This window comes from Embiotoca jacksoni, unplaced genomic scaffold (genome assembly GCF_022577435.1).
Source record: "Embiotoca jacksoni isolate LCO1_2020_lvr unplaced genomic scaffold, fEmbJac1.0.p SCAF_19, whole genome shotgun sequence".
NCBI classification, from domain to species: domain Eukaryota; kingdom Metazoa; phylum Chordata; class Actinopteri; family Embiotocidae; genus Embiotoca; species Embiotoca jacksoni.
This window is the reverse complement of record NW_027185329.1, coordinates 8,927,964-8,954,562: the sequence shown is the minus strand read 5'-3', so window position 1 is coordinate 8,954,562 and position 26,599 is coordinate 8,927,964. Positions and strand designations below refer to the sequence as shown.

General features: G+C 43.8%; 1 protein-coding gene across 7 annotated transcripts in view; it reads right to left on the bottom strand.

The window, feature by feature from the left end:
• ptprsa (protein tyrosine phosphatase receptor type Sa) overlaps positions 1-26,599 on the bottom strand; it is a 228,639-nt gene that overhangs the window by 168,570 nt on the left and 33,470 nt on the right. For all 7 annotated transcript variants that reach the window (XM_069153384.1, XM_069153386.1, XM_069153385.1 and 4 more), the window contains exon 2: positions 14,146-14,246. The gene's annotated coding sequence lies outside the window, so the exon portion shown is untranslated. The remainder of the gene's footprint in view (positions 1-14,145; positions 14,247-26,599) is intronic.

Sequence of the window (26,599 nt, the reverse complement as noted above, 5' to 3'; positions counted from 1 at the left end):
GCATCAACGGCTTTGTTTGCGTGACAATCTAGACCGAGTTGGATGCATGTCCAAAATGCACTTGAAGTTCAAGAGCATGAAAAGCACATAAAACAGTCAAGAGAGATGGCAACTTTTTAAGCTCTCTTTCAAAACACCTGAAGTGAAATTCACGGCTGAATAGCTTAGAGTCAGCGTGTGAGGCCTGCAGCTATCTCGAATCTCCCGACTCTCCTCCACTTTGATCCTGTTAGAAATGGAGAGAATACACCCTAATGTCGAGGTAGGGGAAATAAAAGAAAAACAGCTCAGAAAGTAATAATTGCAAAGGAAATGAATTTCAAAACCCACAGGAGGACACTTCTCCGAGACCTCCATACTTGGGGGGGAAAAAGAGGAGAGAGAGAAAAAAATAAAATAAAAAAAAAGCATCATATCCGGGGCACAATTCAATTAGCTTTTCTTCCAAGTGTAGGGAAAGGAGCTCCGGGGAGAAATCAAAAGTTTCGCCCAATAAAAATAAGTTTTCAAGGATGTAATGTTCTCACCGCCGCCGTCCTCCTCCACCACCATGCACTACCACTGCACGAGCCTGCCACTCACAAATGCGTCGATTTGTGATTTCTGCAGGCAAAAAAAAAAAAAAAAAAATACGTTGAACGAAATCAAAACAGCACTTTGCCGATGCCGCCGTGACAGACACGGCGGTCACGCTCAGCCGACTGTGCCTGGCAGCTTATCCTTGGCATTTTCATTGCCTTTTGTCTCTCTTGCCCAGTTATGTGACAGTGATCAGGGGTGATAAATTGTTCAATTAAAGCCACATTAAGAATCCCGAACACACTTGACGCGCAGCCTCTTGGTTTACGTGTTGTCCAATTACTGTGAAGGACAAGACTCCCTCTCGCAACTGACAATCAACATGTGACTCGCATCATAAGACGAATGGCTTTATTTATGTAAGGTAGCGGGCTCCTGATTGGATTCTGAACTGCAAGACTGATGAGGAGAAAATAGGTAAAACTGCAATTTTCATTGCAGATGGACATTTTCAGCAGGTGGTAGAATTTGTGATGTTCTCTGTAGAATAGTATCACAGAACGGAACACATATTTATTCTCCATAAAAGGTAGAAACAAATGTTTTTTTTTCCTCTGACCAAGTCTAAAAACAAGTTTGCATATAACTGAATTGCATCCTCAATCCAAACAGCATTTCCCAGCTAGATTTCCTGCTGCTTGTCTGTGGCTGACCCTGACCTCAGACCTGCCTAAAGTTCAAGAAATTATGATATTATTTTTTTATTAACATCAAGACCAAAAAACAACAGTGCCTGAGCTGGTCTGTTCAGCAACCCCCACAGTAAAAAAAAAATAAAAAAAAAAATGCATTACTAAGCTTTTTTTGGCTTTCAGTCGCTGTTGGATGGTGTGTGTGTGTGTGTGTGTGTTGAGGGGGTAATGTTGCCTGAGGAAGATTTAGCTTTAAATGTTCTGATAAAATTAAGTTCCATTGCAATTCAAATTGGATTCACTTGACTTAGTGAAGACTGCCAAAGTAACACAAAGTAACACACACACACACTCACACATATACACACGCACACACACACACACACACTAAAGCAGGACCGTAGCCTGGAGCTCTATCTAAACTTTCCAACACAACCAGACAAAAAGTTACTTCTCGAGGCAGAACTTTGCCCTCAACTAAAAAAGAAGTGAAGCTAAAATATGACAAAGGACTTTGTGCAAACGTCACAAAAAGAACGTAAAGGAGCAGTTTGTTAGAAGTCGAATCACTTTTAAAAAAAATTTTTTTTTTAAAAACTCCACAAAAAGGGCACATTACATACGACTGCAGAGGCATATAGCCAGCAAACTCAACACTCGGACAATGGGGGTAGAAACGAGCTCCCAAAGCCTCCTTATGGAAATCTAACGGTGATTTATTAATGCAATCCTCTCCCCATAAAGACTCCTGCTTATAGCACTAAAAACTCCTGATGCACGTTTAATCTCTGCATGCAGAAAATAAACAACAAGTGTCCTGAAAACGCCTTTTTAAATGCTAAAAAATAAATAAATACTGAGAGCGAGTTGGCCAAAGGCTCACCAGAGTGGAGGTTCAGTGTCTGATCCGGCTGTTTGGGGGGTCTTCAATATGGACGCGAAGTTTGAAAAGCACTGCAAATAAAAAAAAAATAACTCGCTGCAGTCTTGTTGGCGTAGGCTACATCAAAGAAATGAGTTGACGGGAAAAAAAATAAAATAAAATAAAGTGAGGGGAAATGGGTTTTCTCTGAAACACACGAAGCGCAGGAGAGAGTGGCATCTTTTTTTTTTTTTTTTTCTGGTTTTCTCCAGGAGACTGAGGTACAAGCAGAGTTGAATACTTTCCATACGCACACTAAGACTTTAAGGACTCTTTATTTGCCATCGTACCTCAAACCTGACATCTAATCTGATACCAAAAAAAAAAAAAAAAAAAAAAAAAAGTTGCGGTCACTTACGTCGGCAGCGTGAGAAAAGTGTGGGAGACTGCCCCCGAGTTGCTTTACGGGGGACAGCTTTTAAATCCAAATTATCCGTGGCCGAGCGGTCAATTCTCACAGAAAAAAACGGTGACGTTGCATCACCGACGGCAGAAAAGAAAAAGAAAAAGAAAAAAAAAACCGCTATATTCCACTTTCCCGAGCGGCAGAGGCTCACTTGTTAACGGTAGGGAGCGAGTATAAAATACTCCTTTTATTCTCCGTGCGTTTGTATTCCCTTTCTCCCACAGATCAGACGCTCCGAGCCAGAATCTCCTGAGTGAAAGAAAAATAAAATACCCTATAATAATCCGTGCGCGACACCGCCGCGCGCGGATCTCCAAATGTGTATCTCTTTATTGGTGTCTCTCGTTATCTCTGCGTCCCAGGTTTGGATTCCTTTCTTCACTAAATCCACCTCATAGGGACTGGGGGTGGGGAGACAGGAGTCAAATACCCCCCTCCTCCTTCTCCCTCCCCTCTATACAGCAGGGAGAGAGAGAGAGAAAAAAAAACACACACAAAAATACGGAGCGCTGTGCTGCGTTCAAATGCCGCCTCATAAACTTCGTCTCTTGACTTCTCCGCCGCCATCGTAAATCCTACCCACTTGGTGCGTTCAAGCATCGGAAATCATAACGCAATGGACCCTGTAACGAAACGAGTTACTGTGGCTGAGCTTTTTATTTTATAAATCTGTGCTGCAGTGGCAGGATGAAGAGGAGACGCATATAGCCCACAGAGCAACGGTGCAATGACAGGAAGCGAGGAGAATTTTGGGAGGTGTGTGTGAGAATGTGCTGCAAAGTTGTGAATCGCTTTGATTGCGCATGAGGATATTTCATGTTTTACAATGTGTGTGTGTGTGTGTGTGTGTGTGTGTGTGTGTGTGTGCGCGCGCGTTAATGCTGGAAGAATCCTGTGCTAATCTGAGTACGTTAAGAGATGCAGAGGAAGTCAGAGGTGCCGGTAAGCAATGTTGTATCGTCTCGTATATGGATGGCATAATCAGTTTCTTTACATTTGCAATTAAGATTCACTGGAGATGAAACTATGAAGTGATTATTCATCGAGTTAATCCAGTCGTATTCTAATTATAAAACTAGCCTGCACATATAGCCTACATACTACAACCACAATGCTCGAGCAAACCGGGTTTTTTTTTCTTTTCTGAGCGACGTGATCTCAATTAAATATTTTTTTACTTAGTTCTAATTATTTAATGCATATTTATTTATTTTCAGTGCCACTCTACCTTGAAATGCCTCGTTTGTCCTTGTTCCCATTCAAATTTCAAAAACAAATTAAATGAGCACGATTTGTTTTATTTGAAATGGTAATGAAATAACTTTTAGAATCAACCTTTTTTTTTTTTTTTTAGTTGTAACGTATGACAAAACAACAGCAGTGAAACGATCCATAGCATGTAAAAAAAAAATAAAAAAAAACTTCCACTATAGTTTTAGTGTTTACTCTTTTTTTTCCGCTTTGTTGTAAGTGAGGATAAAGTTGAACGTGATTTCAGCCAATCATGTTGGCTTTTAGCTAAAAAAAACACAAAAAAAACAGCTATTCTGATTGGCTGCTAGGATTTGAATTTGAATAGTGACGGCTGGTGTCCACTATGTCCAGCAGGGAGGCTTGACACACACTGGAGACGCATCAATCCACTGACCCTCAGTCAGTTACCTCTGGTCAGCATGCAGCAGCGTGTTCCCACATCTCTGACTGAGGCCAGCTTTTCTTTTGTTTGACATCGCATTCTAATTCAAATTGCATCCTGGTTTCAGAGGCAGTAAAAGTGATTGATTCTGGGAGGTACATTGTGACCCTCGGAACAGAAAAAAAATGACTTGTCCTGGATCCCAGCTACGACTGTTCCACTGAAACATTCTGGTAGCTGCCTGCGTCAAAGCACCTTCCTGGAGCACCGAGGACCGAGGTGTGTGATGGAAAATTGAAGGAAATGAGATTGAATTAAGCAATCTTTGGAAGGTGCTACACTTTTTGAAGCACAGTGCATCAAATGAAAAGGCCTCCTCTGCCCAATTGGACGGAGAGAACCAATATATTTTGTGTGAACTTTTCAAGGTATGCAGGCGGTAATGGATGGGAACAAGCCCTTTAAAAAAAGAAGAAAAAAAAAAAGAGACCCATCTTTGCTGTGTGTTGGCAGGAAGCCATCCTGACACACAAGCAATCCTCCACTGCCCCCTTTCTGCTCTTTGTTTAAAACCCAGTGTGACATGTAGCACACCATAAAGAGGTGTAAAGGGTATGTGTGTGGGGGGGGGGGGGGGGTCTAATCAATTTACTAGTGAGTAGAAACACATGTGTTTATGTTACATATAGTTCTCCCTTGGCCTCGCGTTCGCACTGCAGCCCGTTATTTAATCAAGGCGGTAAATCGCAGCGGCAACCCAGAACTCTCACTACCATTCCCCCTGGTGGCGTGAGCCTTAACATGGTAAATTTCACTCGGGTAGGGAAATGCGCTCGGTGGCCGAGGCTAGTGCTTTGGAAGGATAAAAAGAGCACTTACTGGCTGACATGTGCAATCCATAACAGAATAATGAGACTCCTCCACTCCAGGAGCTCTCTTCCCCTTCTCTCTCTCTCTCTCTCTCTCTCTCCCTCTCCACTTTTTGTTTTCCTTGCGAGTGTTCATAGACGGCATGTAAATTCAGAGAGCGGAAGATGCGGCGAGCGCTCGGGGGAAAAAAAGCGTTTAATCGCTTGCGTCTTGTTACCGAATCACGTAACAGCGTGTACCGTGTGAAGACGCTCCAAACGACGAGTGAACCTTGTTGAAACTGTTGGCCTCCTTCTGTCAGCTGTTACGCTTCCGAGTGAAGGTTGATCCTCACCACAATGTCTGCTTATCCCTGTTGTCAAACGGAAAACACTGACATGAAAGAAAAAGCCTTTCAAGAAAGAGGAGAGAACTTGTGCATGAATAGGAAATTATATGTGTGTAATGAAATAATGATTGCACACAGGCCCAATACAATACAGATTTTAAAGGCCCATGACCATGAAATGCACTCCGTGTGGTACTGAATGCTTAGACATAGAAAACAAAACAAACAAAAAAATGCATATTTAAAATATCACACTATTATTATTATTATTATTATTATTATGATTATGATTTCCTCCAAGGGTGCTTCCGCATCTGCCTTGTTTCATCCAGTCCCTCTGACTTTTCAATTTGGTCCGAACCAAAATGGCAGGTGTGAAAGGTAAAGGGAATCTGGTCTGACGAAGAAATACAATCTCAGCCGGAAAACCTTTATTTTTATTTTTTTTTTTTTTTTTTTTTTTCTAAGAAGGGAAAATAAGTGCCGGTTGTAACGACACGATTATGAAAATATAGCGGCAACGGAATTAATCTGTTCAGTCATTTTTTTTCTCCATTTAAACAGAAAAGCCCATCAGCTGAATTGCCAACGTGCTGAACATCATATACAAACTAATCAATGCCAAGCGTAGTGGCGGTACCGCAAGTTCATTCGTCCCCCCCGTCCTGATTTGAACTGCATGCGAGAGAGCGTCGCCTCTCCTCCTTATTGTCTACCTTGCTCCCTTGCGTTCATTCTCTGTCACCCTTAGGGGCTGAGGAACAATCACCTCCGATAGCGGCGGGCCATCGCTCACTCTGTCCCCGGAGGCGACAGCCCCACTTACCGCCAGCTTGTGCTCAAATGGAGGACGTTTCATCACCCCGCCGAAAACCGCAATTAAAAACGTTACGCGCGGGCCGCAGGCCGGCCCCTCGGGAGCCGCCCCCTCGCCCGCGAGTTCGGTTACTCGAAGCGTGCCACGCCCTCTCAGATATTTACCCTCCCCGCGACTTGAGCGTTTGTCAGCTCAGGTTGGGAAGCGCCGCGGTGTCGGTTTTAGTGCGCGCGGGAGGAAGGGAGAGGAGAAAGTGGACCGCTGCTTCTCTCTCGGAGACATTTGCTGCCTCGCGGCCTCAACAGTTAGCTGATAAGTGACTCTGGGCCAGAACCTTCTTTTGTTTTTTGTTTCTCCCACCGAGCCAAAATGGAGGACGGGGCGCTGGGGTTTGTGGTGATGGGTGGTTTGCTTAACACACACACACACACACACCAACTGTACACACACAAACAAACACACACACACACGCACGCACGCACACACACACACACACCAACTGTACACACACACACACACACACACCAACTGTACACACACAAACAAACACACACACACACACACACGCACACACACCAACTGTACACACAAACAAACACACACACACATGCACGCACGCACACACACACACACACACACAAACACACACACACACACCAACTGTACACACACAAACAAACAAACACACACACACACACACACACACACACGCACACAGAGCAAGCAGGAGGAGAGGCAGACTGACGGCTATTAGAGTGCAACGATGCTCACTCTTATCTCCCGCCACGATAGAGATCTACAAAGAGCCTGAGAGAGATTATGAATTCATTACCTTGATACACAAGTGAGCAACTGCGATAGACAGGAGTTTGATAATGGAGATAGAAGCTTGGTGGGTGCACTGGGAGGGGCACGGATGGGAACGCGGTGAATTACAAGCTGCTGATAGAGAATTAATCTGCTCTCTTGGAATTCTTGGGACCGAGTCCCACCCGCGTTTCACGCCTCGCGTGTGCGGTGCATCATTTCAGAAAATAGAACCAACACCTATTTTCCGCGCGCGTTTCCCAGTTTAAAATATACAGGGGACACAATCCTTGATCACATTTTGCACTGTATATAATTCTATTCTAGAACGGTAGGGAGCGAGTACTATCTATAATCATAGAGAAAGCCCAGTGCGGGCTCTATTTGTATCATGACGATACTTTACCAGGTGAGGGGCGGGATTTTTTTTTTTAAATTTCCCCCCCGCTGCTCTCCCTCTCCCACCCGCCCCGTACGTACCGCTCCTCTGTCTCGGTGTGTCTCGCTCTGTACCAGGGTAAACAGAAGTCACGCGACCTTTGCCTTTTTGGTTTCGCCTCGTCGCTCGCGGGATTTCAAAAATACCGTACCCGTGGCAGCGATCAAAGGGAAACGAAATTGATTGAAATGGTAGGACCGGCAACCGCAGCCCCGCCGCTGACCGGCTGGTGACAACACAGCAGGCGTGGACGCACTCACGTAAGCAAGCAGCAGCTGAGACGCGCGGCAGGGTTCCAGGCCTTAGAAGCCGGGCATCATGTCTTGCTGAGCTTCGTTTTGACACGAGGGCATTCAAAAGGTTCAAATCCTGCACCTCCCACGGGCCACCCTCACCTTTTTATCTTTTTAGCGATTTAAGGGATAGATGGACAGATGATGATGCAGCTCCGTGCTGACGTTACTAAGTAATACAATTTTTTATTTTTTTTTGATGATATTGGGATTTTTCTGATTTTGTGTTACGCAATCCTCAGAGTTAATCTAACCGCTATGGAAGTTCAGTATTGTGACCAATTTTTGTTCATCCGATGTGTCATTTAAGGCATCCCGGCGTGGACTGCGAGCCGAACTTCCCCTGTCGAACAAAAGCCTTTTGTGGAGGAGACATCAGATAAATGCTGAAATTATAGAGTGTTATTTGTCAGTTTAATGCACTTGAGTCAATATAACTATCAAGAAGGGCTTTTCTGTGACCAAACATGCTCACTTACTCACTCCTCCTGCCTCTCTTTTTTTTTTTTTTCCCCTTCAACTCTTGTGCATTTCTTTTTACCGGCTCGCTCTCAATATGGCTTTTCTCTCTCTCTCTGTCAGAGTGTTTTCCCTCCAGCTCCGTTGAACTCGGCTGACATTTGGAGGCAGGTGAAAGAGTGCAGCTAAATAAACCAAAGAATTTCAGAGAGAGAGAGAGAGAGGGAGAGAAAGCGACAAGACAAAGACGTAGACAGAGAGGGAATGGGTTCATGTAACTGTGTTTAACTGTGTGTCCTGTGAATCCCGTTAAACTAACAAATGTGGTTTCATACGGTGCCTGCCTGCGCTGCACATTTCAACTTCCAAGCTGACTTTACAAGACGGCGCAGGCAGTTAATTTAACTGAGTGTTGTAAACTAGTGCAGGTTTCACATGTTCCCCGCTGGTGAGTATCACACGAGGAGTTAGATCGGTGTTTGGCTTAATTACGCACGTCAGCCATGTCAGCGCTTGATGCTGATGTTGCTCCACGACTTTCAAGCGGCTGCATGTAGAAGAAGAGAACTGATTAACGTGCCAGAGAAATGCTTCATCTTTAAAAGTACGAGTCGGGCTATTTACTCGGCACGCTCAGTTCAAATACGTACACATTGATCAGCGTTGTGTGTCTAAACAATGATAGGACAGAATTGAAATCATTTCCTCAGATTTGGCAAAAATGATCAGAAATCCACTGCACTAATGTAAAAAAACAACTTTTTTTCCTCCCAACGGTTCTCTGAAAGTTTTACGGCCTTGTCGTGTTCGACGCTTCCACGCTGGCTTGTTTCAGTGCGTAATAAGCACGCATACTGACAGATAAGTACCTGTAATGGAATCCCACCATATAAATCTCTCCTTCAGCAAAGTTACACACACACAACTTTGATTGTTTGGAGGCTTTGCAGAAACCACCCACTGTATAATTTATGTTGTGTGCAGTGGTGTTTTTATACGGTAATATATCACTACTCTACGCAGATGCTGTGTGTACATGTAGTTTTCACGTGAATGCGTCTTTTGTGTCCTTTCTGAACGATTTTCTGTGCGCTGGCAAGTGCATATGCGCCTTTCAACGTAGATCATTGTATACAGTATGCCGTGTTAGAGTGCCTTCAACGGTTTCAGGTCACCGTGCATGTGGTGCTGCGTGCCTTTCAGCGGGTGTTTGTGTATACGGCGCGGGTGCGTTGTGCATTTCTGCGCCCCGGAGAGGCGGGCGAAGCCGGCAAAGGCCAGGAGTGATGAGTGATGCCAGAGGTGGTTTTCTACCAACCTCTCCGCTGGCTCACTGGCTCGCTGGCTCGCTAATGGCCTCCTCGGTGGGTTGGCTGACCGACTTGCTGGCTCTGAGCGGCTCCGTCTTCCTTATTTGGTAGTGGAAAGTGGGGGGATGGTGGTGGCAGGGTAGTGGAAGCGGGAGGGGGAGCAGCGGTACTCTGTTTACGTGCGGGGGGGGGCCACGAGGTCAGAGCGCCAGCGTGCCTTCGAGCAAACGCAGATCACTTAAAGACAGTAAGAGAGCCAGCGAGTCGTTGCTTCACGCCTGTCGTCTGGATGGATCAGGGCAGATTCACCATGAAGGAGTGTGATGGAGTGTGTGTGTGTGTGTGTGTGTGTGTGTGTGTGGATGTGTGAGTGAGAGAGTGGATAACAGTGCATACTTTGGTGAAGCCCCAGAAAAAAAAATAAATAAATAAAAAAACTACCACAGGTAATTTCCACACTCATGCACACTCTGTTCCCCTCTCTTGCTCACTGGCCGTGGACAGTAGAGGGGAGTCAGTAGAAAGGAAATTAAAGGCAACCATCCTTATAGTTTTGCTCTTGTCCGCTTCACTGCTTGCATGCCTGCCTGCCTGCCTGCTTGCCTGCCTGCCTGCGTTCCCTGGGCAATGTTTATGCTGTGCCCTGCCCAGGACAGAATAGATTCGCCCACACAGCACTGTGCTTTCAACCAGAACCTAAGTAGGTCTGGCAAGCCCGAGCCACAGTCCCATTCACTCACTCCTCTGGATTAGGCTCTGTAGCCCGGGGCAGCACAGCAATGACTGCATTAATAGACCTAAGATAGCATCTCTCCACCCCACCCTAAAAATATATACCAGAGTTGTTGGTTTTTTTTATATATATATTAAGACACATCAGCAGGTTGTTGCTAAAGTTCGGCGAGAACTTAAGTGCTGAGGTTTTGTGAGTATGTAGGGTCAGCCAAAGCTGCCCAGGTGGTATGAAATGCTGCGTACTAAGGGGTTCAAACTCAGCGTAACAGGTGGCCAGAATTCATGACTGAGCTGCACTGAATGAGTGCTGAAAGAAATGAAGCTTGGATGAGGTCCAAATTCCAAAGAAACAAACGCGTCTTGTTATTATGATACAAAACATTAAACTAAAAAGAGGACCTTTAAAAATGCATCACACTGCTTAGCTTTCCACCATCACAATGAGGAAAGTGTAAAAGGCAAAACATCGTTCATTCCCAAATACCATGAAATTACATGCGCTGGCATAATCAAATTCATTACCTCCAAAACATGAGGTCAATTTACATTTCTTTAAATGCCGCTACAAATAACTGGAGCGTACAAAATTGAATAATGCTAATTCATTGCTGGTGTTTTGTTTTTTTTTGTTATTGTTTTTTGCCCTCTTTATGATGTATATTAGTGTCGTTGCTAGTGCAGTAAGTGTGCAGTAAAGGGCACCGCTGTGATGAGTGTGGTGGCAGCTCACGGGGCACATTCCAGCCTGTCAAGAGTCCCAGCGCCATGCGACGGATAACGGCGCTCTGACAGAACACAGTGCCTCTTGACACGAGCAGTAAAGATTAGCAGAGCTTTGTTTAATTGTGCCGCTAACATCCTAGGAGCCACTTAAGAGCTGCTGCTCTCTTTTCCTTAGAAACTGTCCTTAAAGCTCAGCCAACAGTCGCTGCTGTCTGTTCATTCAGGTGCTGCGGCCTTGGGGATTTGTCCAAGTCAGGTACGCTCAGAGAAACCCACCCACCCCTCCCTTCGACAGAGGAAGGCACCTGAATCAGCAACGCCGCAGAGACATCACACCAACGGGTAAGCATGGGGCTGAAATCGATGTCAAAAGGTGAAATCTGAACGCAACATGCGGACCAATGACAAAGAAATCCCGGTGGGGTCACAAGGTTTTTAAAAGAAGGTACTTTGGGGAAAAGGTTAATTATGCAATTTTAAGCCAAGAAAGCAGCCACAACCCCCATTTGTGGCCACCCGAGGTCACGTCGCCACTCAATCACACTGATGTGTTGTGCAACAAGCAACTGTCATGCAAAATGCTAATGATGTTTTGTTCAATTGGACACTCATTGGTTTGGATATCTCATTTTTAGGGCAAAACAAAGGCTGAACATTATACCTGCTGGTAATCTAGCACTGCTGACCTTTTATCACGACTGAAGGTACCTCAATGGAGGCTTTATGGTGAGGGATGGTCTATACAAGACCTGAAGCAGCTTAACTTAGTGCTATCCGGCTTTCTCGAGGAGAGGTCATGAGTCTTTCAAATTTTCCATTATGAGTGATAAACATGTATCAAGGCCGTCATGTATTTATATATTACTACAATCTGAAACAAATTACTGACATATCCAGACTTAGTCAACCACACGCTTCTCCATGTAGGACACCAATGTTATTTGAATGTGTAGTGTTTCCGTAATGTCTCCTTTACTTACTTTTTATACATTTTATTATGCTGTCCTTTTCTTTCTTTTTTTTTTTTGCTCAGGAGATCACCTTCAACTACCACAATGTGGTGTCTTTTGTGTTTTAGGGAACTTACAAATGAGTAATACACATTTGATACATCAATTAAGCACATCTACAGAGAACAGTTTTTAAAATGAAAGTTTTAAACATTCCCTGATATCCCTGTGCTAATGTGTAAATGACACTCAGTCAGGCAGTAACCAGCCAGCAGTGAATCTAATGTAAATAGTCCTGTCTCTTTACACATTGTTGAGCCCACGGTAGGGGGTCCAGATGTGCTATCCTGCCTCTCCGCCATTTCTGCAGTCCAACAAAGCAGGTCACGATCATCACGGCTAGATATATCCAAAATCAGCTGTTGATACGAGGTTGGTGGCCGCCAGCTGCAAGGTGATGAGAAGCAGGGGGCCACCGTGCACATGGAGAGGGGATGTCTGGGCTTGCATCTGGTCTGACACCAATTTGCTGGCATTCATTCACAGTTTCGGCATGTCTGCTGCCCTGCCAGCAGCACTAATAATCAAGTGATGGTATGGAAATGAGGATGTGGTGTGCAGTGTGTGTAATGGCAGTGGAGTCAACTACAGTAGATATTGCAGCTTGAAATTAAACTATCCACTGGACTGGAGTGGAAGAGACGAGGACGTTTCATAACTCAGCCAGAGATTTCATTTTGACTTAATGCTGTAATATCTGGATGAATAATAGGAACCCAGCCAGACATAAAGTGGACAGATAAGCACCAAATAAATCATGAAAAAAAAAAAAAAAAAAAATGTCAGAAACAGTAGGTTTATATTCCAAGAACAATGAGCACATAAAAAAACCTAGAGTTTATTGATAATCTAAGTAACAGTGACGACTGTGTCATTTTGTTGATATTTGAGAGTAATATCATTACAGTTACATTTGTTTTTGTCTCAAGAGACAGATCTTGAAAATAAAGTTCAATTAAAATAAAGAAATCACACAATTAGAATTAAAAGCAGTTTATTTCAATTAAGGCAGAGCAAGAGTTATTTGAGGTGTTTTTTTTTTGGGGGGTGGGGGGGATTTATCTCAAGAGAACTCTAAACGCTGCATACAATGTAAAGATGATTAATCAATTTCAAAGAAACCTTTTACAATTAATTCTGCACTCAGTGCTGTGCACCAAAGAGGAGCAGTGAATATGAATGAGCCCAAGAAAAACTGGGTACGTTACACATCTAAACTGATGCCTTATAGCTTCCAGATGTGAAAATCTCCCCCAATGCTGTTTGTTGAATGAAAGAATTGGAGGAGTGCAGGAGGAGCTCCTCAGTGGCAACCTGCCGTGACAGGTAGATGATAGCTCTCTCTCTCAGCCTCGGCTCTGCTGTCAATATGGATGGATGAGCTTTGCGCGGGGAGCACGGAAATGTGTGAAGGAGGATGACAGTTTGCCACGTGTCATGCTACGGTTATCGTTAAGAAGAAGAAACAAGGACACTTGGACCTGAAGCATCACTCTTGAACCAAACCTCAATAAACTTGCACACGGCTTCGTGGATGTCTTTATGCAAGATTGTGTGTGTATAGGTGCATTCAAACTGCACTGACAACACTTTATAAAGTCAATGCAGTGATTGTTTTGTTTGTTTTCTGCGTGTACCGTATATTTGTCTCCGTAGTTTTGATGAATTGCTCCGTGTGCACATCGTGAATATCAATTAGTGACAGCAAAAAAAAAAAAAAAAAAAAAAAAGTATTAATTAGACAATAGGACTTATTAGCTACCCAATTAGGAGAAGCACTGGGGAGGGGATTTGTCACAGCCTTACTGTTTTTTCAGTAATGACTGTTACTGCAAAAGACATGTAACAATGGAGATTAAGAAAACTGTAAAGTGTCATCTGCAGCAGTGCAAAATATGAGAAGGGCACGAGTGGAAAATATCGTATTCACAAGAGATTAAGGTTCACTGCGACAGCCAGAGATCTGTCACCAAAGGCAGAAGTAGAAAGATGGAAAGGTGGAGTCAGGGAGGAACAACTGGAAGAGGAGTATATTTGAACAAAAAAAATTGGACAGACCTGAAGATTAAGAAAGCATGAATTTGTGGCCGCCAATGTTATTATTCAGGCTGCTTCTGGAGAGCAAAATTAGTCTTCTAAAATGGCGGCACACTGTGCAAAAATTTAGGGGCCCACTTACCGCTGGGTTGTTTTCAAAACCTCTTTAGCCTCATATCTTCAGCTGCGCCAGTGGCTTCTTCTTCTTCTTCTTCCGTCTTCTTGTTACTCACTCACTTGTACCTTTAAAGTAGATAGAAAAAGGAGAGGGAGAAAGAGTGAAAATGAAAGAGAAACATTAATGAAAGGGACTTCTAAATGAACTGCCTCCTCAAGTGGTAGGTGGGTGAATTCAACAAATGCTGAGATGAGTGTCTCTCTCTCTCTCTGTCTCTCTCTCTCTCGCTCTCTCTCTCTCTCTCTCTCTCTCTCTCTCTCCCTCCCTCTCCTATTTGCCCTTTGTGACCACGGGACGACAGTTCTCGGATGAGGAGGAGGAGGCTTGCTGCTGATTGCCTGAGAGCTGTGGAGTGCGAATCTGCATGAAATCCCTCCTGGCTTTTTTTTTTTTTTTTTTAGTTTTTTGATCATTTTCTCCTTCACATCTCTAATGAGCCCAGTCCGAATCAGTGGGTTCATGTGTATGTGTGGGTGTGGGCATGAGTGAGTGTGGTTGATTCACGTCTTGATATTCACTCATTTATATTTAGGGCTGAATAAGTTTCCCGTTTCCACAGGACTTTGTGTATTTACAGAGTAGGAATGTACAATTTAGCGAAAGAATTTCCCCTCGGGGTTTAATAGAGTACAATAAAATTAAAAAAAAAAAAAAAAAATTAAATACTCATGTTTGCGTATGTAGTAGTATCTGAGAGTGTGTGTTTGTGCTTTTATAACTTATCAAATAATATTGACATGTACAGTATTTTTGTGTATTTGTACATGGAACTGTACACATGCTAGCAGGACTTTCAAAGCATCCGGAGGCCACGTCTGATGCACCGCAGCCACACTCGATTTTCAGTCGCTACTGTGAGTCAGGTCTGCAGCTGTGGGTAGCAATGAGTCCACCCTGAGGAGTTTCCACTGAGCAGCTGAGGAAGGTTATCTCCAGTGAAAGGTCAGAGGAGCTCATCATTACCCTGTGCTCAGAGTCCTCTTCCAGATAACGATATGAATACTATGGCTGGAACGCACAACAGGCGCATAATCGATATCATATGAGGATCCTATAGGACAGCTTCCCCAAATGCACTTTGTGGCTTCTTGATGAAATAACAGAGTTTTGAGTTTCCTACCAAATTTACATGGAGAAAAGAGAGTTGAAAATGCAATATTTATGTACGTTCTGCATACCAAGATCAGATTATGAAGCAGACAGACTGCCGGCGGGAAGACATTCATCGCAAATGTAAATGTAATGCCTATGATATGACAACCCAATCTCACGTCAAAAAGTGTTATAGCATTGGTCCACAGTGCAAAGTGTATTCGTTTCACAGTAACGGCTTAATAATTCATAATAATTGTGAAAAGCCCTTATTTTTCTTGGCCTGTTCTTTTCCATTGGTCTTCCTCTACATCAGATGACTGTGCAACAAAGCCTTCTAACGTCTCAGCTGCCTAAGGTGTAAGCACCAAAACCTCTTTGTTAGGTTCAGAAAAAAAAAAATCATGGTTGGGTTCAAATTACTTAAGTAAGGTTATATAGATAAGTAAGCAAGTTCAACAAGTTACGTAAGGTTACTTACTTGCATTACATTTTTGCTGTTACGTAGAGCGGTGTTCGCTCTACTGGTCGTAAAATCCTGTGCATGATCCATCCAGCCACCCCAACCTCCTCCCCATGTGGACACTGACAATCTTGCTACTCCAGCACATGATGCCCTTCTTCGACAACCCCGTCCAAAACGTAGGCATCCCACAATTTTAGAAACTTAAGAAACACATTTTTGAAACGACTATGTTTTGCGCTTCGGACAAACGTAGCTATTTCACATTTTGACGTGAGACTGGGTGGGATACGGTGTTAGGGCTGCGATTAGTATTATGAATTAATCTGCTGATTATTTTTTGATTGATCATAGTAATGTAACAAGAAAACAGCGAATTTTACCTTTAAAAAAAAAAAACAACTGAATCATCAAATTGATCTAAAATAGCTGATGATTCATCTGGACATATACTACATGTCAATAACCATTTTTGAAGCTAAATCGCTTTTTCTAAAAGTGCTCTATCAAAGCTTGCTGTTAAGAAGACAACTTTTAGTTATTTTGTAGGAGGAGGGAGGAAATATTTGGCACCAAAACAGGATAACAAATTCCTACTGACTCCTATCTGTCCTCAAAGCGGTGTATTTTTTTACTCCTCTTCCTCCTCTTCCTCCTCTTCCTCACTGTCTTATGAACTGGACGCTGCCTGTGGACAGTCTCCTAGCATCCTCTCTGGGCTTTATTACGTCAACGGCCAACCGTCAACAAGATTCTTTATTTTGACAGGCCACCGGGGTCAGGCTGGCTCCTCACTGGCCAATCAGTGTCAACTAATAGGCTGGCTACAGTAGGATCCCCTGGTGTACTCACTGCAGCACGGGGGGGGGGGGGGGGGGGGGGTGTAGATGTGTGTGTGTGTGTGTGTGTGTGTGTGTGTGTGTGTGTGTGTGTGTGTGTGTGTGTGTGTGTGTGTGTATAAGAAAGTGGGATGTGAACAAGTGGCAGAGTCCACGTGGGGGAAAGTGCACTTGTAAAGCTCGGTGTGTTTGGGTCGGTTCGTATATCCATAAGTGTGTAAAATGTTCTCTCCAAGTAAAAGAAGTAGCACTGGTTTGGTGAGTTTGTGTGGCTGTTTACACATGAGCATGCATGCGTGTGTGTCAGTGAGAGATGGTGGGGAGGGGTGGGGGTTGGGGGGGAGGAATGGATAGGCCAAATTCTGCAATACTCCCACACGCCTGGCTGCCAAGACGAGCGCGGGGGAATTTGTTTAATGTACAGCATTTATTCACTGCACACACGCTGTTGCACTACCGCTTCCTCCGTCGCATGAGACACTCCCTCGGCCGGGCAAGTCGCCATTAATCAGCCGGAATGAAGGGATAGCAGAATAGCAGTGAAGCTACAACACGTCCCAAATCAACAGCGAAGATAGTGGAAAACTCGCCGGGGTCTCTTCACAACAGCACGCGGGTGAAACCACAAAGCTCAACTCCAGGCAGAGTTTTTTTGTTTAGCGATGAAACGTGGGTTAAATTATGCTTTATCCACGCATGTGGAAAGCAGCTCCGGTTCGTTTTCTCATGACCCTGCAACATATTGGCATTGAGTTTAGTCACCGTGCTGAGACAGATGGCCGAGCATCATGGTGCATGGCGGATTGGGGAATGAAAACATGCATGCTCAGAAATGGGTCTGCGTAGTTTCTTTCCAGCAATGTGACCACATAGGGGACAATAAGAATAGAAGGGCATGGAACCGAGACGCTCTGAGCACACGCAGGGGAAAAAAATGACAGCAAAGAATTCAGAAAACACCAAGGCTGACTGACTGTCAACAGGTCAGATACTGGACAAGTAAAAGAGAAAAAAAAAAAAAACTGCACTTCTCAACCAGATGATGAAGTGTCAACACAGTTTCTACCTCGATGTGATAAAACTAAAGGCATTTTTTTCTTCTTTTCTGAATGACTAAAAGTTGCCATGGTAGCACCCGATGTCTCACTGTTCTCACGTCACCATCACCCTCAGCCACCCACCGACTTCTTCACTCTCCATTGTTCTCCTGGTATAAAAACGTCTGATACGAGAAGAGGATGGGCGCGAAAGGAAAGCATGGAGAAGGTGAGGTAATCAATAGCATGGGACGTGTCGGGTGAGAAAAAGGGAAAGTAGAGCTGGGAGGAAGACGGAGGAGTTCAGAGTCTGGCGAGCAGACGGCGACGGGGAGGAGCAGGTAAATCGAGAGGGAAGGAGGAGTCAAGAAGGGACACGTCGAGTGAGGGGAAAGCAGGAAGGAAACAACAGGTGAACGCAGGCGGACAGACAAGACGACAGGAGGAGGAGAGGAGGAGAACTAAGGATCACCGGAGACGGTGAGGGAGGAGAAGACAGAATGAGCCAAGAGGAAGAGAGAGAGAGAGAAAATGACAAGCGGAGAAAAAAGATCAGAGGAAACAAGGAAACAAAAAAGCAGAGGGTGAAAAAGCTTAGATGTAGCTTATATATACTGTATGTGACTGACTGAACTGATTTGGAGAACTGATTTTCTCCAGAGTACACATACATAGAATCATATGTCATGCTGTAAGCGTTTAAATCCAAATTTAGTTCTCTGGCTCTTAAGGATGACAAAAAAAAGATGGGCTGACAAACACACTGGATCCTTGACTGAGTTCCTGTAGAACTGATATGAAAATGGAGTGTTATCTTCTTTTCCTCACTGGAAAATCACAGATTTGTCAAAACATTACGGAGCGAGAGGTGATAACACGACAAACTTGGCTTCTCTCATCATTCCTATGACATTTTTATGACAGGAGGACATTGATATAAAACTGTCAGGGATACACTGTCAGTGGGTCGCTTGTTCTTAAAAAAAGTATTTGATCATTTATTCAACTAAAAGTTGTTTGCTTTAAAGTAAATGTCTTCATTCATATTAAACACTACATTTTGAATTTTTTTTTAGTTCAGTTTCATATCACAGAGCAAAGAGCAGGGATGTTTTTCCTTTAACACTAAGCATTGCTTTTTTTTTTTTTATTCTTTTTTTTTTATCACTAATGTATCCTGACCTTACTATAAAGATGCACTGAGTTCATTGAACTCACAAAAGAATTGACATCAACCCTGTTAAATGTACTCTGCGCTGGGTTTTTGCTGCCTTTCTTTTTGCAGTATATTATTTGAACAGCTTTCATGATGGTCTTACAAAAAAGGCTGCCACGGTGTCTTACTGTACTCTTTCAAAAAGTATCGAACACAAATGCGATAGGTGGGAACAGCTGTGTGTGTATGATTTTTTTTTCCTTTTTATTTAGCGTGCTTGAGGAAGTCTGGACCTAACCAGTGACTAGCAGCATCAGTTAATGACAAAAACAGGAGATCTGACCCATGTGGAAAGTACTGTTACAATTCAAATCCCTGCTGGGCTATGAGAAAGCAACAATTGGTTGTATAATAATATCCTTTGGCCATATGAATGTATTCCCATCCACTCTAGCCAGCCATCTGGTTAAGCCTGGCTCAGCTTTTTTTTCTAAATGTAGTTGCAGTGGTGGTGGTACAGTTTTGGCACATATGGTGCTCAATGCCGACTGGATCGAGGCTGCTCCAATAGTTTCAAAATTAACCTGAGGGCTACGCCCAGTTGGCTGCAACAACTGAAGACGAAAACCTATGGAGTGGCCCGTAACCCATGAATTCACATAGCCAATTTGGGTCTGGTAAGTAAGACTAAGATCTGATGTGGCCTAGTGGGAAGAATGCAGCACTTAACCACAACTACGGGTGTTCCCTGTATAGCTACAGGAGAGAAAAATAAACACATGCTCATTGGACGATGTACAAAGAGTGATAAGGTCCATGTGGGGTGGAGGTCAGGCGTGCTTCGATGAAACAAACAAAAGCCAAAGTCAACGTGGATTTAACATCTATCAAGTTACCCTCATTACATGACATATTCGACTTGCGTTCAGTACAATAAATGACTTATGTGAGGTATGTCGTGTTATTTGACATATTTGAACTCAAACCATGATCTTTTCCTAATCACAAGGTTTTGGTCCCTAAACCTAAATCTGGACAGATTTTGAGGATTGGAAATCATTTAATGGAGATATTTAATTTTTTGAGTAACATTATTGTGAAAAGAGGAATAGTCTGAATCCAGGTCTTTTATCCACCCGTGGTTCATGAACCGAGCACACATATTCAACATTTTATTTTAGGTAAAATATTGTGATTGGCCTTTTTGTTAAAGTGCACCATATTCAGCGAAACTGGTGAGAGCTTTCTTCCAAACAAACGAAACACACTCAGCCAGACAGCTTTTGTCCTGCAACCTCATTACTCTCCGCAGCTGCCAACTAATCCTGTACCTCTGTGCTCTGTCAGAGAACCTCCACACACCCCAACAACACAATTCTCAGATGAAACGCTCTCACTGAAGTTTCATTAGCGGAGCCTGTTTTGAGCAGATAAGTACAACATAGTCCATTATACTTACACGCTCTCAGCAGATACCCAGTCATAATTACTGCCATGGAACATTGGTTAAAAAGTCTATGAGGTGACCTGTCGAATGCACACCTGCACACACACACACACACACACACTGGCTCTCAGTGCTTACTTGAGTTGGGAGTGAGTTCATGCATGAGTCTTTTTTTTTTTTTTTTTTTTTTTTGCACGGACAATGATGCATGTGTGCGTGTTTGTGTTTGTTCAGTGGCAAGTGTGTGTCTATTGGCGTCCTGAGTGGAGTGACTGATATTCAATTAGTTCACCTGCCACATTGACACGGCTCGGCATTCCAACGCTCAGTAAATCAGCTCGCCTGACAGCACACAGGTCGATATTAATATTAACGCCTCCATAAATAATGTTATTGTAGGCCCCCATGTTAATGGTTCGCGATGATGGGCATGATAAAGTGGAGCGCGCGGTCTATTGTGAGGGTTCAGGGGTTTAACAGGGACAGAGAGATAGACTAAATCCCCTTCGATGTCCTTCAATAGGCACGTTGGTGACATTGGGTTGGAAAGGCGCCGAGGTGGTCACAGCTGTGTTCCCAAGCCTGAGTGGCTAGGGCGGGCGGGGAAGTTGTGAGTGTGTGTTATGTATGTGCATGTGGTGAATTGGTTGAGGGTTAGAGTGGGAGGCTGTTGGAACTGGACACAGCGGATTAATTATTATAAATCATCTCCCAGGCCACATGTTTATGGCTGCTACTCAAATCATTGTCTGACTATCTGATTTCCATCTTGTACACTGCAGTCTACGCACCGTGTGTGTGTGTGTGTGTGTGTGTGTGTGTGTGTGTGTGTGTGTGTGTGTGTGTGTGTGTGTGTGTGTGTGTGTGTGCGTGTGCGTATTTGTGACAGGAGAGGTCCACGGTTGAGGAGAAGAATGGCTTTGCTGTGTTGTGACAATGTCCCATATTTCATTCTGACAGCAAACATATCACTGTAACGTCTTTATGTGGTCGCTGCAAATCTCCAGATTAGCCATTGGCTGCAAAGAGATGGCCGTCATCAAACTGAGGGGTGTCTGAAATGTTAGCGTGTTAACTTGTCCTTGTAGGCAAAAACTAGGATATCAGTCTTTACATTTCGAGAAGTCAAAGCTTCAGTACCTGTGTAAAAACAACAACTTCCTGAAGGACAAAAAAAAACAGCTTTCCGTCCCAGTGAACAGGGGTGTTGCAATATTGGTTTTTATTCGACTTGTCCAGGGATGAGATTTGCTGAGAATGCCCCTTTTTTTTTTTTTTTTTCCTTTACTGCCCCGCTGCATATACACACAGTTCTTCCAAGTAACTTCTCAGCACTCGCACTCCTCTACCTGCTGGCCTTTGAGCAGCCTCATGAGTTCAAACACAAAGTTCAAGGGAAGCTCATCAGTAGTTGCTATGGGAGCGAGGAGTTTTTCTCATTCACATGCCCCTCCACATGGACGTGACTGAATTTCCAACATGCAAATTCAAACTGGTGATGCTATGGTCAGAAGTTTCCCTGAACCTTCTCTTAGCTGTGGCATAAATTTGTGCCCTCACCAGGGACGCGCTCGAAAATTCATGACCGATTGTGGGGAGGTATTAACAACAACGCATCCAAAAACCACTGTGCAGTCCAAACATTAAATAATCAGATTCAAAATTCCTTTTTTTTTTCTCCTCGATTGATGCTCATTCTTTATACGATGTTGAGAAAAGAAAAAAAGAAAAAAAAAAAAGATTAACAAACATTATCCCCTCGCAGGCAACAGCTCGCAAATAATTAAATGAATGAATAAATCACTGCAGAGAAATATTAATCAGCTCTTAGGCTCATCTGTGAGGGAGGAGGTGGCTGCAGCACTGCATGATGGTTGGTGAGGAGAGGAAAATACAGCGTGCGCGCGCGCACACACACACACACACACACACACACACACACACACACACACACACACACACGCGCGCTTGGACATACAGTGTATTCTTACAGTGTAGTCTTACACCTACCATTGCGGAGAATTCTGGGAAAGATTTCCAAACTGACTTTGGATTGTGTCATGATGTCACCTCCAATCACTGCGCACACATGCTCAGACACACACCACCGTCACCGGCCCTGGACCAGGGGTTTTGCAAAGCCCGGATCATCCCCGCTAATCCACACTCATTACGGATGAACTCCATGATAGCATGCTACCATCACCACCAGCCTCCATGGCCCCCACTCCTTTTTTTTTTACCCCACTTTCACATGCATACGCACTCACCGCACCGCAGCGGATAAGTGGCAGCTTTGATGGTGATTTTAATAAATTACTGCAGATTGTTGCATGTGTGTTTGTTACCGCTGCTTGAGTAAACAGAACACCTGCCACACCTGTCGCCGGTAATCAGGCCGGGTTTAATTAAGAGCGACAGAGCTGTTATTTCACGCCAGCGAAGATGACGCGTGTTTGACCGAGGGAAGTTGAGCACTCTTTCCACCACTGCGCCTTCAAACTGAAGGGTAATTCAAGACGAGACAAACTGTAGGGTGACAGAGAAGGCGAATCACTTTACTCTGGTAAAATGTAAAAGGAGTTTGAGCAAAACTTCAAATCAATTATTCAAACGCTTCCATTGTTCCTCAGGATGGGGGAGAAGTAGTTTCTGTACTCAACAGTTTTTACCGGAGGGCTGGAACATAAATAGAATGTTCATCCTAGGTGCTCCTCCACGTCGCTGAGAAGGTCACTGCTGAGTGGAGTCTACCTACAAGCCCCTTGGGCTGAACAAAAAAATGCCACCCGGATGCTTCCCTTCCAGCTCTCTGCCTCCAAAATAACTCTCCCTCTGTGGGGTTCTTAAATAAATTACAGATATGCTATCCTCCCAAGATGTGATCTCTGTTCTCCAGTGCATATAAAAAATTTAAGCCCATTTAGGTTGGTGCCCAGTGTAACTTGAAGCAGTGTGGTTGCAAGGGACGATATCAACCAGAGTTGCATCACAGTAGTACTTAGAAGCGATGCTTGTTGCTCTGGGCCCTGCATCCCCGAGAGGAAGCGGGACGGCCGGATGTTGGAGAGAATATTGTGTCACAGACCCAATCTGACTGCGCAACACTCTTTCTACCTGCAGCTACGAGTGGTGTCAAAGTGTCAAGACACCAAACTTTGACTCGCTCACTCGGTGTGACTCACTCCAATAGACAGCAGCAGCCAAAAGCCTAAAATGTAAATCGTACAACTTCAAAGACTCAACTTTGAGAACCATGTGCCAGTTTTATTTTCAACCAGCCTGCCTCTTCAAAGTCACACACGTAATTTTAAAGTTCACACAGTCGAATTAGTCACATGAAAATGAGAGGTCTAGAAATGTAGACCCAAAGGTGATTAACCTGGCCTCTACCAAAATGTAACGTTTTCTTATGACTCACAATGCAGTACAGACTTTTGTTCTTTCACATATGTTGGATATAAAATTGTATATTCTCAAAAATGTCCTTCCATTGTCTGCAGATTCCGCACTTATCCAAAATGACTGATGACAAACAAAACAGCATCACACTCCAACTCCTCAGCAACATCTCAAACAGCTGAGAATAAAGTGTCCAAGGATTAAATCCACAGCTACATGTTTAGCTGTGAAATGCTTTATAGAAACCAGAAAAGTCCAAATAATCACAGTGATTAGAATCACCCAAATCAATTAATAAACTAAGCAAATTCATTTGTCCTTCCCCAGACAAAGGCAGCATGCCAAGTGAAACAGGATTACCACCCATCTCTAATGCTTGATTATTAAAAATAAATAGACTATTAAACACACTAGAGGATTGCCTGGGAGGCTTGCATATCCTATTTATTTAGTGTTTTAGAGACGGGCAGAGACCAAAAGGCTAATTACGTCTGAACTCTACAAAAACATTATCCAATAGAACAGGAGACAGTGTGTGAAGTAAATGTCCTACGATCATTAAGCAGCACAGGGTTAAATAAATTAGTTTTTGTGTGTGTGTGTGTGTGTGTGTGTGTGTGTGTGTGTGTGTGTGTGTGTGTGTGTGTGTGTGTGTGTGTGTGTGTGTGTGTGTGTGCGCGCACGTTTGTACGTGTGTGGTGGGGCATTTAATAGACTCAACCTCACTATGAACCCAGGGAAAGCATTTTGTCATTTGACCTTCATTAACATTTTCTATTCATTACTCCAACTCGGGTGATAAATCAGGAAATGGCTCCTATTGTATCTTCCAGTGGCGTGTTGTAAAGCATTCTCCACTATACCGACTTTCATTAGCTTTTGTCTCTTTAAACAATAACCAGAGTCTTGATTGAACTCGGGTTTTATGAGGTATTTGTCTTAAAGAGACTTTGTTAACAGAAATTAAACCAAAATCAAGTCAGGAAGCGATTCAACCACGAGAGGAAAACACGATCCCAGTGTAAAGTCTTCTTGTAACACTTTCACATAAGGTGAAGGCATGTGGCGAAGAGCAACACCTTTAACCTCTGCAGAAGATCATAGATAGACAGAAAGAGAGCAAGGAGGGGAAAAAATACTTCTGTTTTAGAACAGGAGATTTTCCAGAGAGGGACGGCTTCCCTCCATTGAAGCATTGTTGGATTAATCTAATCAGCAGATTAATCAGACTTGAAACACTGGAGGCTGTGCCGGTGGCCTCTTTAACCGACTGTGCCGGGCAGCAGAATTAGGGTAGAGAACAGGGAGATGGTGTTCCCACAACCCCTCTCTCTAGAGCTCTCTGCCTGCCAAAAGACCTCAGAGGCAGAAGAGAAATAAGAAGCTCCCAGTCTGCCCCAATAGCTTTATTGTAACTGGGTCCCTCTTGCAAATGTCTCATTATCATTAAGACAAGAGCAATCTTCTAGACTGGCAACTTGTCTGGGGTTTACCCCACCTTCCACCAAATGTGAGCTGGGATAGGCTTCAGCCTCCTATCACCCTGCAAAGAATAAAATGGGTATAAATAATGGATGGATGGATTATTCTTCTAGCAGTATATCATGCAAGACAAGGTAATGATTGAATAAAAGTCACTACTGATCCCGTTAAGTGTTTCATAATTTTGCCCTTCACATTTTGAGTCATGGTGCACAAGTTCACCAATGCGGTAAGGTCTTCTTTGTTTGTACTGTTCACTCCAACATAATAGCACCAGTGTCAATGTAATGGCAATCTATATTTCATTTACCACCTATCTTAAATGTGAAATGCCATCTCATATCATTCATTTCAACCCATTTAGCATCTTCACACTTATCCGAGGATCCGGGTCAACCCTGGGCCCACAGTGCACGCTAACTCTTAAAGGGCAACACTCAGCTGGGAGCAGGCATCACAGTAACAGGCCACCATTTAAATGCAATCCTCCCTCCTCGCAGGGGATTTAAAGATGCGATGAGCCGACTGCCCTCAAAACTGGTGGAAATTAGCTCTTGCTGTGCCATGTTTGTGTGACCCTGTAATAAAGGATCAAATCGGAGAAGCCAGGTTCTTTATATTTTTTAAGCCTGTGGCCACATGGTTAGGAGTAAACCCTGGAAGATTTGGCATGCAGAAAAAAGGTATTGTGGTCAATCTGCATTGACTACACAAACAAAACTTAGTGAGGACCCATCTGTCTCCATCTGTCTGCCTTAAATTGTGCTGCAACTAAGCTCATCACCTAGGCTCAGCAAAGAAAAAAATAGGACTGTCGCACATGTCCATGAGAAAAAAAAAAAACAGGAGATGCCTGCAGTGTGAACAGGGAGGGCATCATTGATCCCAGCTCTCTGGTAGCCAGGTCATCGATTGCAGCCTACAGCTGTGATACTTGGCACACCTTGCTGACTCCAACTACAACCTTGAATCTGCAGCCAAGAGAGAGAGAGAATTTCCCCCCCTTCGTCAGTCAGTTGACCAAAAGATTCAGTGTGCATGTGTCTATTGAAGGGGGTCAGAAACTATTCTCACATAATTGCGTGGGAACATTGTTTTTCAACCGCAGCTTTGCCTCCCCATCCCCAGGAGGCATTTTCCTCAAACAGGGATCATTATGATATGGAAGCAGCTGCTGGGCAGGGCTGAAAATGCAACTGGAGCCAATGAGCAGAAGCATACACTTCTTGGGGGTGCTCAGGCGTACACAAATGGGAGAGCCATCAAGGGGACTGGGAATTAGAAGAAAAAAGTCAAAGCAAATGAAGAGTCCAATTTTGATCTTTTGTGCTCCCTTGAGATTTATTGATACTCGAATCTCATCGAGCCTTCTTTCGGACGGTTAAGTAAAACACAGACATCAAAGATCAACATGTTTTCCTTTGCTTCCCGCCTCCACACGTGGCCTTCCTACACCCACTGTTCTATTTAAAGATGTGTATCTCCCTACATTCAATATGA